Source organism: Salvelinus sp. IW2-2015, unplaced genomic scaffold, assembly GCF_002910315.2.
Source record: "Salvelinus sp. IW2-2015 unplaced genomic scaffold, ASM291031v2 Un_scaffold16331, whole genome shotgun sequence".
Lineage (NCBI taxonomy): Eukaryota > Metazoa > Chordata > Actinopteri > Salmoniformes > Salmonidae > Salvelinus > Salvelinus sp. IW2-2015.
In genome coordinates this window covers 649,521-662,028 of record NW_019957538.1, presented here as the reverse complement: position 1 = coordinate 662,028, position 12,508 = coordinate 649,521, and the positions used below count along the sequence as shown (strand labels likewise).

The 12,508-nt window shown below is 45.7% G+C and overlaps 1 pseudogene; it reads right to left on the bottom strand.

Moving 5' to 3' along the window:
- Positions 1-2,389: 2,389 nt before the first annotated feature.
- LOC112080478 (ankyrin repeat and BTB/POZ domain-containing protein 2-like) lies at positions 2,390-10,268 on the bottom strand (annotated as a pseudogene).
- Between the last annotated feature and the right edge of the window lie 2,240 nt (positions 10,269-12,508).

The following is a 12,508-nucleotide window of genomic DNA, read 5'->3' as shown; positions in this document are numbered from 1 at the left end:
ACACACACACACACACACACACACACACCTGGGGGATGTAAAGACTTGCGCACAAAGACGAATGGAAGTAGAACCACTGGCTCCTATGAAAGTTGGAGYGAGGTGGCACGACTCTTGGAAGTTGGATGGACGTTGGCTGAACGTTGGCTAYACGTTGGCTGGATTGTAATTCTTTTTAATGTAGTRCTTCTTTGTGAACTACAGGATTTTAACACTTTAGACTTCTTCAGACTCTGTGTCATTGCTGTAAATGAAATGAAATTGAGTTAGTTGACTTTGGGTGGGCATTTGGGAGGGAGGGGTACACAAATGAATGATCTATTCTGTTGTACAGACTAACTATGTTCKCATATGTAGAACGTTTGTGTAGTTGTGACATTATGTTTAGCTAAGAATTGTGTTAACTTATCGCTATATTTTGTGTTTTCTACTTGTTCYACGCGTTTTATCGATTAAATGTTGTATTTTATTTTCGGTTACCTTTTGAGGGATGAATAATTTCAGGGTTTTATTTTCTTCCATTTTGGTTTGTTCATGTTCCTTTGAAATATCTGCAGGATTCAGACAACAGTGGACATAATTATTGTGTATATTTGTTTCCCTTATTGTATTTTTGTGTCATGTTTGTTTTAATTTATTCTGGGTTATTTATATAAATGATGGAGAAAATGTACTAGATAATTTAAAGATTGTTTTTTTGTCATGTTTAATTTATTGATCATTGAGAATTCTCTAAATGTTTTTGTGAACATTCATTTTTTTTCCAGCTTCGATGAGAAAGCTTGTAATATATACATTTGGCAAATGATTTACGTTAATTTAAGAATGTAGACTAGTCTCTTTGAGAGGAACGAGCCCTCTGTTGATAATAATTGTGCGTTCCTTCTCGTTGTGTGTTCCTTCTCGTTGTGTGTGTACGACGACAAAGGCAACACTCGAGCCACTCGCCTTGTAAATACAAAAAAAAATGCTGACAAACTTATTTAAAAAACCAAGGGGATTCCTACTCTTAGCTTTTACCTTGTATTGTCGTTTGCATGTCCAACATTTGTCTTTTCTTTGCATGTTGTTGTTGGAATTGTTCTGTCCCTTTTCCCCCCTTTCCCCCCTCTTTCTTTCTTCCGTTCTTTCTTTCCTGTCTCTTAATTTGTTTCTTCTTATTTTTATTTTCTCTCACCACTTCGGTTGTTTGTTCGTCTTTGAGTTCTTTCTCGCACCCTCCCCTCTACTTCCTTATACTATTGTGCACATTTACCGTGCAATGCATCCTCTGCACACACACACAGTTACAAACACACACACACACACACACCGTTTCTCTCAAAGAGAGACCTGATACTCTGGTCACGAACTCTGTCTGGGGTGGGAATTGGTATCAGAAGAGATAAAATAAAGCAATACCTATTAGTGTTATTCTTTCTATTTTGTACTATTGGGTCACCAGGCCACACAGGACGATGGACATACAGTAGAACACAACGCCAGGAGCGCTGGTATTTAGCAGGAAACCACTGGCAATGTATCCCCTTGTGACATAACTGTGAACAACTTCAAGTGCAAAAGGAAATAAATCTGTTGACTTTGGAATTGCGTGGTGGTGATTTCTGATTGGATCTTATACACTTCCATGGGTGCATATTATTCTAAAAAGGGGGCTAATATAAAAACGCCGACGCTAATTATTGTGAGCCAAACGTTTGACACACTGTATGTACAGTAGAATAAAATATCCAGAGTTCTGTTATTCCTGTCCAATATCTATCTCCCCTAGTTCCATCCACACGAGAGAGGACGGACTCTAGTAAGTAACAGCAGCCTCTAAATGCTTTATTTCTTACCAACAGAGTCTCAGTACCTGTTATTATGTTGGCGGTATATCCATAAACCTTCWTCGTATTCTWGATCAATTCCAGCCATAGTARGTTGCATCCATTTCCTCTCTRAAGCAATGGACKWTTTCTAGATTTCCTACYTCAGTCCTGTGGAACAAGTCCCACACATCACTAGATGGCAGCAGTACTTCTCCAGTTATCCATCGATCCTCCTTCCTGCTCTCCGGGCTACATGAGGAACTGATGGTGAGTTTGCGTTCAACAACTGCAAAACTCTTTATGCTTCCAGCTCTAACTTTTTGCAGCACCTTCAGTTGTCCTTTCACTATTTGTGGCACGTGTGGCAAGAAGCTGCTAACTACCCTAGCAGTACGTTGGGCATTCACAGGAGCAGGTTTGAGGGCCTGTAGGATCACAGTYAAAGTGTTATGTCRGGTGGCAGCTTCACCTAGMSSCWGCCTCTTCTCTCCTTCATGACAGAGTACCATTACCAACCTGTGCTGGCGACAGTGGTGACATCGCCGCACTGCGAGATACTACTTTATCTCCTGCTGGTATGTCTGTCCTTCTCCCCACATGGGGTCCATCTCAATATTTGAATGTGGCCTCCTCTCCTCATCCCCTTTCCTTCACCATAACTGACATTTAAGAACAGATATAGCTACTTGGCTTTCACTTATGTAGTTATTTCACATCAGTACAGTTGAAGGAAACGAGACAATGGAAGAACAAAGACGCCAACTATGACTACTGAGACGCAGCCGGTGGCTTACTCTCTGCAGGGAGGGTACAGCGAGAGCAGCCTGTGGACCAAAGTGACCTCCAGATCCTCCAGGAGGAGAGAGGAGTGTCGGTCCTGACATGGTCCACTCCGGGGCTCTGTCGCAGAACCTCCTGAGCTCTGCCGCCCCGTGATCCTGTACAGAATATATATATATATATATATATATATATATATATGAGAGAGAGAGAGAGAGAGAGAGAGATGCTTTTCGTCTTTGATGATCGTTATAAGGGATTGCACGTGCTACTGTCAAGGTGCAGACAACACACAGATAGCGTTATGACATAGCTTAAAGCCTGCTGGGGACTACCTTTCATAATAACAAGGTTTGAATACTTACCCTGGACAACAAGTAGATGCTGACAGCGTTGTCCAGGGCGATACTCTGGGAGAGCAGGATGTCACACAGCCTCTCAGCTGGAAGAAACAGACCACTGGCAGCCGCTGCTGACAGAGGAGCAGAGAATACTTCCATCACAAGTCACCACTCCAAACATACAGTTACAACTTTCCAAAGTGCTTACGTTTTATGAATGAACTCCACTATGTTGTCTTTCTACTCCTCAATGACAAGTGATAGTGGGGGCCATTCCTAAAGCTTAACCACTGTCGTAAATGTTTCGGATCAACAATGGGATGTATGAATGAAGTTCTATCAGTGTAAATGAGGATGCGTTTCTTACCTCCATAGCGTCAGCCTGTGACAGCATCAGGCCTTCAGTCCCTCCACAGTACAGACAACTCATCATCCTCTGGAAGGTGCTGTATGTGATGTCAGAGATGTGACTGGTGCTGGTGTCTGACGCACAGAAACTCAGCAGGGACCGAAACCTGAAAGAGACAAAAGAGTCTTGATAACCAAATTGTGGACACAAAAGCACAGGCGGCCCTGAAAACACTCGAGCCTGCACTCGAGGTCATACTTGATGGTAAACATACTATGCTTTCAGTCTCAGGCTGCCACCTCAGGTGTYAGGAGGGAAGTGCTAGCTCACCTTTGAGACAGACATGAGGAGGACCCTGTGGGCATAGAAGGGACGGCCTTCCACTAACAACATCTCTGGGTTGTTCAGGAAATGAGCATCTGGTGGAGGGGAGAAAGCGAAGTGACGTTTACACCGTTTAGAGTCAGAAACATACATTGAAATACATGTACACAACTAAGCACGGTTTACACAAAACGTTGGAGTTACTCTTGCTAAAATGTAGTGAAAACTCGGACCCTAAAAATCGGAGCAATTAAACAGACTACAGTTCCATATCGAGAGAGTATGCCGGTCTCCATACCTAGCTGCGTGGAGAGAATGAGGTCCATCTGAGGAACAGAGGGAGTAGCAGCAGAGCCGTAACAGTGAGAGAAGACGGCTGACCGTCTCTTGGTTATGGCATAGTCCTAAAGGGACATAATCGTGTTCAGAAAGAGTCGTGATTTTATATAACAGACATTGTACGTGTGCTACCCATTTTTATAACAACTGATTTGAGAATTCGTAAGACGTTGGATCGCTTTTTCTGATTCACACTCTGCTTCTGGTTTGAGGTTTCACTGAACATTTACTCGCTGAAAACTGTAGTCTACATGGTCAACCCAAACAACACCGACTGAAGGAGAAATTGGACTGCAAGGCCCAAGTCATCGACGGCAAGTCATGGCTACCTTGCTGGTTGCAAGCATGTTAAACAAGAGAGTTAGGGCGGGCGAGACCCGCTCCTGGCAGTAGACCGTGGCCTGATAGTGGTGAAGTCTCTGAGGAGAGAGAGGGTCAACTCATCCCTGGACAGCTGCTGGGCTACATGGAGGGACTCCAGCCACACGTGGAGCTTCCAGGAGACACCTGGGGAACAAATAGGGCCACAAATTAGGGTCCCAAGAGATGATTTACCTAGGTCAGTCATTGAGAACAAAGTCTCAAACAACCTAAAGTGGATCAATTCATATTTCTGTGCTTTCGGAATGCATGATTCACAAGTCCTTCAGAAAACAATGACGATGGCATATACAAAAGAAGTAGGCCTACAAATAATCCATACCCAGTGATCGTAGCTCCATGGTGACATCCAGGTAGCCGTGCACAGCGCTGTAGTAGGCAGCCTGCTGCAGGGCCTTCATCCTGGCCTTACATAGCCTGGGCATGGGGCTGGAGCTACTGGGGTAGACAGCAGGGATACAAGGGCTGAGGCTGGGGGGAGGTAGTGAGCCAGCCTCCTCTTCCTTCTCCTGGAACCCCTCAGCCGGTATCTCCTGCAGAGAGAGAATGTCCTCCTTCCTCTGCCGGGGCTGGGTCAGAAGCCTCCTCAGGACGTTCCCTGTAGGAGAGTAGGGGATGAGTATCCATTCATTCATTCATTCAGTTCTGACTGAAGGAAATAGACAAGGAAAGAACGACACTTTAGACTATTGAGACATGGCCCAAGCCTGGACTAGTCAGACAGGTGCAGCTACCTGTGTCCGTGCGCAGCGGCGTCGCTGAAGCAGTTCATGTCCTCGTAGAGCGGGGATGTCAGAGCGTTCCAATCATGCACTCTGAGTAGAGGGTGGGCACCGTGGGCCAGCAGCAGGCTCACCATTTCATAGTTCCCAGCAGCAGAGGCCAGCTGTAGAGGAGTCTCAGCAGAGCTCTCCTGGCTGGAAGTAACAGCAGTGCCCTCCACATCTGCACCCACCTCCAACAGGAGCTATACAACACAGAAACTCAGAGGAATGGTTAGTACTACACTACACAGACAAAAAAAKCTTCCCACAGGGTAGCACCATCAAGGCTGAGATGTGTGAGTAAGAAACTGTGTTAGACCCGTTCCACTGAGCAGTGAGGACTCACCTGAGATACTGAGAGGTGTCCATGCAGCACAGCGAAGGTGAGGGCCACCCAACCATGACTGTCTGGGTGGACCGAGGGCTGTCTGGGGGAACAGCAAGAAACCTGAGAGAAGAATGGAAAACATGACATATCTAAGTCTGAAATGTATATGCATTCAAAGCTTTGGTAAACATTGCCATCAAGTGAAATGATCATGATGTAGTAGAGGCAGGGGCTCACAGTCCAATCCTGGGAGGAGCTGTCTGGCGGTCTGTCTGACATCATCGCTGTCCACCAATAGGCTGCGGCGGTGCTCCGCGTGCACCACGGCAACTCGTATCCACTCCATCAGAGGGGGAAGGAGCATAAACAGTCTGTGGGGAGGAGCAAAGATTCAAGCAATGAAGTAATATAGTTTATTCACTTTCCTCAATGACTCAAAGTCCCATAATGCCTTCAAATCTGCCGTAAAGGACCAATTCCTCAGCCTTTTTTACAAAAACAACTACTTAATTTCCTGCAGGGGGCTAAATCAGGTTCACGCAGGGTGCTTTTTGGTAGTCTTAATGTGTGTCCCATAACTTTTGCCCTAATTGAGAAAACGGGCAGCTTTTTACCGTTAACAAAGGACTATAGATAGAACACCGGTTCCTTGGTGTGACGTTTGTTTTAGAACATGCGGTCTCTTCACCTCCCCAGAGCACAGAGGCAGGTCGTTACGGCAAAGACCTGTATATAATGTCGAGATGCTCATGTCTCCGCTCTAACAGTGGGAGTCGTCCCAAATGCGGAAAAGCAGGCGACAAGCTTCGGTCCAAAATAAGCCCATGAGGCTTATGCAGACTTTGGAGCTTCACCTCTTCCTCTCTGGTTATGGTTACTGAGATCACAGGGCTCAACAGAGACACAGAGCTGAGTCTAACTGCGACGCTAACAGGTTTTAATGGGGCATGTTGATTAATATTGGTACCAGCGTGGAGGGGAACAATATCTCTGTGTGCCTAGCATAAGAAGGCACGCAACAAGCAGCACAGCACAGCACGCCGCACGCACGAACGCACGACGCACGCACCGCACGCACGCACGCTACGCAAAAAGACGCCACGCACGCACGCACGCACGCACGCGTCAACGCACGCACGCACGCACGCACCACACACACACAACACCACACACACACACACACAACAAACACACACACACACACACACCGCACCACACACACACCACACACACACACCACACACACATCACACACACACACAGCCCTTACCTCTTTTCTGCTCAGGGGCCATTCCTGGGGGGCTCTAGATTTGGGTTCTCCAGTGATTCCATCTGTGGGCTAGACAGGAAGTAGTAGAGGGTACGCATGGCATTGGGCGCCCAGAATACTGAATGCTAATTAGCTGGGTGAATAGGGCTGAGGGAGGGGTATACCACGCGGAGGCGCTGTATGTGGTGCATGGACTGTGACACCAGGTCACCTGAGAGGAAACAGTCACACACACAATCAGTATCACACACATCATAATCTGATACAGATCCATAAAACCTCAGCTATACATCATCAATTAAACACAGATGCTGTAGTTGTGAAGTGATGCACTGCAGTACCCATAATGCTCTGTATACGATATCCGTTTCCTTGCCAATGCGTTTGCAATGCAAACCTGTGGGACTTTCAACTTCTGTCAGTAGAGTTATAGACAGAGCTACATCGCGGTTTTGCCCTTCAGTTTCTGAGATATCACAGGTWGCAGCCGGAGCTAACGTTGAATCAATTCTGTGTCTTATTATAACTCTATGCAGATGAAACAATACGAACGGTTCAACGATCGAGTCTCAGCTACTCATCAGATGTCAAGTTTGGGAGCAGAGTTGGGTTTAGCTGGGCTCAARGGCACGTCCTTCCCTATAGACCCTTAAACCAGGAATGGTGGTCCTCAGCCGTAGCTATAGCAGTCACTTATCACACAACATATGTGGAAGGCATTGGAAAGAAGAGGCGCCAGCTCTTAAACGTAGCAACCAGAGAGCAGTGAGAGAATCTGCTCCTGTGAAAGAGATTGCAATCTTAAAATGACTACTTCCTTGTTTAATGACGCGAAGGCTCCTGAAGTAGCCACAGTGTCTGTCAAAGTATATGCAGGTTTTTAGTTAATATCATACTGTATATACAGTATGTACTGTATATCCATATGGGTAGATATACTAGACAATATTACATCTCTAGTGATAGCAATAAGCACCACAATTATGTTATTTTTTAAATATTTTTTATCTTTCTCTATGGTGAAACAAACTGTATGTTTTCCCATTTCATTTATGCGCTTGGTCTCCAAGAATGAACAAGGGCGTGCACTGTTTTGCTAGGTGCTACTCCCAAGACGACCAGAGAGAAAAGGACCCACACGGAACTRGTTTGGTTTGTGGAAACAGGGGAGTGAGTGTGTGAGTGTGTTTGGGGTGTGTGCTGGGCGGAGGGAGCAAGGGGGTCTATAACACCCCGTGGCTGACGTGAAAGTACCCTTATGTTTTGGCAACACACAGTGGTCTGTTATGTCGCCTAAATGGTTCAGTGAATACAACATCCCTGTCTGATTCTAATGAAGGGACCCTTGAGAAAGACCACGGGTCAGAAAAACAGACAGCGAACATGGTTAACTTTATTATGCTAACGGCAGACCTGAGACCAGTGTTGTTACCTACACCAACACTGTCTGTCTGTCATCCTTTCTACAACGCTAGCTTTCACATAAATCGTAAAGCAGTGTTTCCCGACCAGTCCCTACTGGATTGTGGCTAAAGCGTTAGGCTGGGATTCAATCCAATCACACTTTGTCGACAATGCGCCATTTACAGGTCATTTCTGATTGAGCCGACATATGCAGCGTCTCCTCGAGCGCGGGAACATTGCCTTTAAAAAGGTGCATTGTCGACAAAGCATGATGGGATTGATTCCCGGCCTTAGGTTTTGGCTAAAAACTTGTTTTGTCTATTTGAGARGCTTTAGCTAGGGTGGGGCACAGCGCTTTAAAATGTTTCGGGAACAACTGACTTACAGAAAGAGACATCTAAGTAAGTTTACGTTCTAACAAAATACATGAGACAAATGGACAGTTGGATGGATTCAAAATTTGAATTTTGGGTGCCACCTTTCAAAGTAAAGGGAAAGGGGGATACCTAGTCAGTTGTACAACTGAATGCCTTCAACTGAAATGTGTCTTCCACATTTAACCCAACCCTTATGAATCAGAGGTGCGGGGGACTGCCTTAATCGACATCCACGTCAAGTAACCKATGGTGGTGTTCAGTGCTGCCATATTTAGGTGCCCTAGTTTTAATAAAGATGAACAAGAGAAGAACAAGACAGACTGGGGATGTTGGAGTTAACAGCTGGTAGCTCTCTGTATCTCTAAATGTGAAAGACGGACCTCTACTCAGAACCAGGTTGAACATGGTCGGTAAGAGTCTGTGCCCAGAACAGTCTCTTTCTCCTGACTAGATACGACTGATTGATCACATGCATAAGGACCAGATAGTTCCTCTCTGGCTAGGACTAAAGTGAGAGGAGTATGTTGGTGTTTGAGAAAGAGTGTGTGAGAGAGGGAATCTTTAAATGTAAAATGAAGAGGGTATGTAATACGTTTGAGAGTGCTTGAGTGAATGTGAAGATTGAGAARGTGACACACACAAAGACACACACACTCACTGAGTTCTGTGATGCTGCCCACGRATGTGGCCAGAAGGGACTGTTCCAAGGTGCGTAGCTCCAYGTGGGCATAGGCATCCTCCCTGCTCTCCATTGGTGCCCGGGGATCCTTCGTGTACAGACTGACATTGGGCCGGCAGGGAAAGCTCACCTGTACATACAAAATGTACTCACAAAAAATAGTTTGAAAAATATATTTAAAAGGTAGAAGGTATCAAAGGAACATTTWCTCCATACGTGTTACTAAATCCCTCAATTTATTTAAGCATTAACGCAGTGTTTCAACTCACACTAACGCTGTCAATGTKTGCCACCATGGCTTGACATCTGCACAAAAACACCCAGGACCACAGACTAACTATATAAAATGCTTACTTGGAGGTGATGGTTGAGTGCACTGCAGTCACCTGGACAGTAATGTAATCAGGGAAAATAACGAGGGGATCATATTGGCTTTAGTTTGTTTTATGAACTAAGATTAACTCTGGGAGAGAAAATACGGAGGAGACATGGGGTTAGAGGGTAAATGTTTAGTTTACATACCACCTCTCTCTGTCCTCTTGTATGAGCTCTCTATATTCCTCTCTCTCTCTATTTTCCCACCTTTAAAATTAGAATTTAACCTTTAATTTAAAACTTCAGGAAATGAGACAGATAATGCCGTGATGCATGTGATCCCATSTTAACCATACCCCAAAATAAAATGTGATTTTCATCTGTAGGGTGCACTCTTAGAAAAAAAGCTGCTATATAGAACATACAAGAGTTGTACCTGGATCCAAAAATGGTTCTACCTAGATCCGAAAAAGGTTATCCTATGGGGACAGCCGAAGAACTCTTTTGGAACCCTTTTTTTCTAAGAGTMTAGTAATGGAACSTTCAACCATGTATTYCRCTGACCAAAAGGGGTTTTAACTAATACCTTCTGCCCAGATGTTTGTCCYCCGCTGTCGTCGTACCTGGAGGAGAGCCCGGTCGGCCCTCCTCAAGACCACCTCCAGGTATCGATGACAAGCAGATCGCCATCGGACCCCAGCTCCCGGTATCGTCTCGGGCAGAAGGCTGTCCACCCGGGATCTGCCCCTCCGGGTGGAGTCTTGCAAACTGTCGMCCCTTTCCCCATTRATCGGCCKTTTCCCCATCTCCAAGATCATTAGCCGAAGAACTCTTTTGGAATCCTCTWTTTCTAKGAGTTTAGTAATGGAACGTTCAACCATGTATTGCCCTGACCAAAAGGGGTTTTAACTAATCTCTTGCTTTCTCAATTACAGCCCTACAAACCACTAAATAAGTCATCTGTGCAGTATATGACGCACACACCCACCCACAAATAGAAAGCGCCTTATAGGAGATTTCCTAGAAACACAAATATATACAAATGCGCACAGACACCACAACACCGTACTCCACACACACAGCGCCCAGACTCACCACCACACACATACTCCCCCACACACACGCGCCCAGACTCACCACCACGTACTCCCACACAACCACGCGCCAGACTACACACACACACATACGTCCCACAGCACACCGTGCCCAGACCATACACCACACAGCACAACGTACTGCCCCACACACACACGCGCCCGACTCAACACACACATACGTCCCACACACACGCGCGCACAGACTCACACACACACGCATACTCCCACACACACGCGCGCACAGACTCTCACACATTGTGTGAGATGGGTATTTGCTGACTCTCTGACTCTCTCATTTTTACACAATGGAAAAGGCACCAAAAGCCAAAATACACGCCAGGATAGCTCTGCTCTCTACAGGCACAGTATGCAAAGTTCCCTCCCCCAAGCCACTAGTCGTACTCAGCTATTTATATGAGTGTGGGAGAGGGCTGTGTATGATGTATTGATGTTGGATGACTAAGGATGTGTCCCAAATGGCCCCTTATTCATGTTATTATCAGGTATCAAGGTAAGACCCAGATGTAGACCGTGTCAAAGTAACAATGTTTATTACAACAACAGGGGCAAAGGTACACAACGACAGGCAGGCTCAGGGTCAGGTCAGGCAGAGGTCGGTAATCCAGAGGTAGGGCAAAGGTACAGGATGGCAGGCAGGCTCAGGGTCAGGCAGAGTGGTCAGGCGGGCGGGTACAGGATCAGGACAGGCAAGAGTCAAAAACCAGGAGGACGAGAAAAGAGAGAACGCAGGAGCTGACACAAAACCGCTGGTGGGCTTGACAAACAAGACGAACAGGCAACYGACAAACAGAGAACACAGGTAGAAATACACAGGGGCTAATGGAGAAGATGGGCGACACCTGGAGGGGGGTGGAGACAATCAAAAAGACAGGTGAAACAGATCAGGGTGTGACACTTTATAGTGCAATACTTTTGACTAGGGCCCATAGGGCTCTGGTCAAATGTAGTACACTATATAGAGAATAGGGTGCCATTTGGGACGCACTTAGGAGAGCATTCAGAGTGATCCTGATGAACTGAACCAACAACTACTGTCCACTCTCCGCCCCATACTAAGCCACACACACAGACAGACAGACAGACAGACAGTCACACACACCATAACACAGTCACACCCCACCCCACCCATCTTCCCTCAAACCACGGTCCACACACTGGCAACCCCCAAAACGAATCATGTGTCATCAGTGGCTCTACACACAGCCTCATACTCACCACCAGCCCAAAGTCTGCTCTGAGAAATGTATGTATATATTTGTGTGTATTGTGTATGTTAAGATAACTTTTCAAGTACAGTTGAGGTCGGAAGTTTACATCCCCTAAGCCAAATACATTTAAACTCAGTTTTTCACAATTGCTGACATTTAATCCTAATAAAAAATCCCTGTTTTAGGTCAGTTAGGATCACCACTTTATTTTAAGAATGTGAAATGTCGGAATAATAGTAGAGAGAATGATTTATTTCAGCTTTTATTTGGTAGCATTGCCTTTAAATTGTCAAATGTTTCGGCTAGGCTCCCACAATAAGCTTTCCACAATAAGTTGTGTGAATTTTGGCCCATTCCTCCTGACAGAGCTGGTGTAATTGAGTCAGGTTTGTAGGGCTCCTGGCTCGCACACGCTTTTTTAGTTCTGCCACATCTATTATGTGAAATGCACCAGCCCCTCCTGAGGCAAAGCACCCCCACAACATGATGCTGGCACCCCCGTGCTTCACGGTTGGGATGGTGTTCTTCGGCTTGCAAGCATCGCCATTTTTCCTCCAAACATAACAATGTTCATTATGGCCGAATAGTTCTATTTTTGTTTCATCAGACCACAGGCCATTTCTCCAAAAGTACGATCTTTGTCGCCATGTGTAGCTGCAAACCGTAGTCTGGCTTTTTTATGGTGGTTTTGGAGCAGTGGCTTCTTCCTTGTTGAGCGGC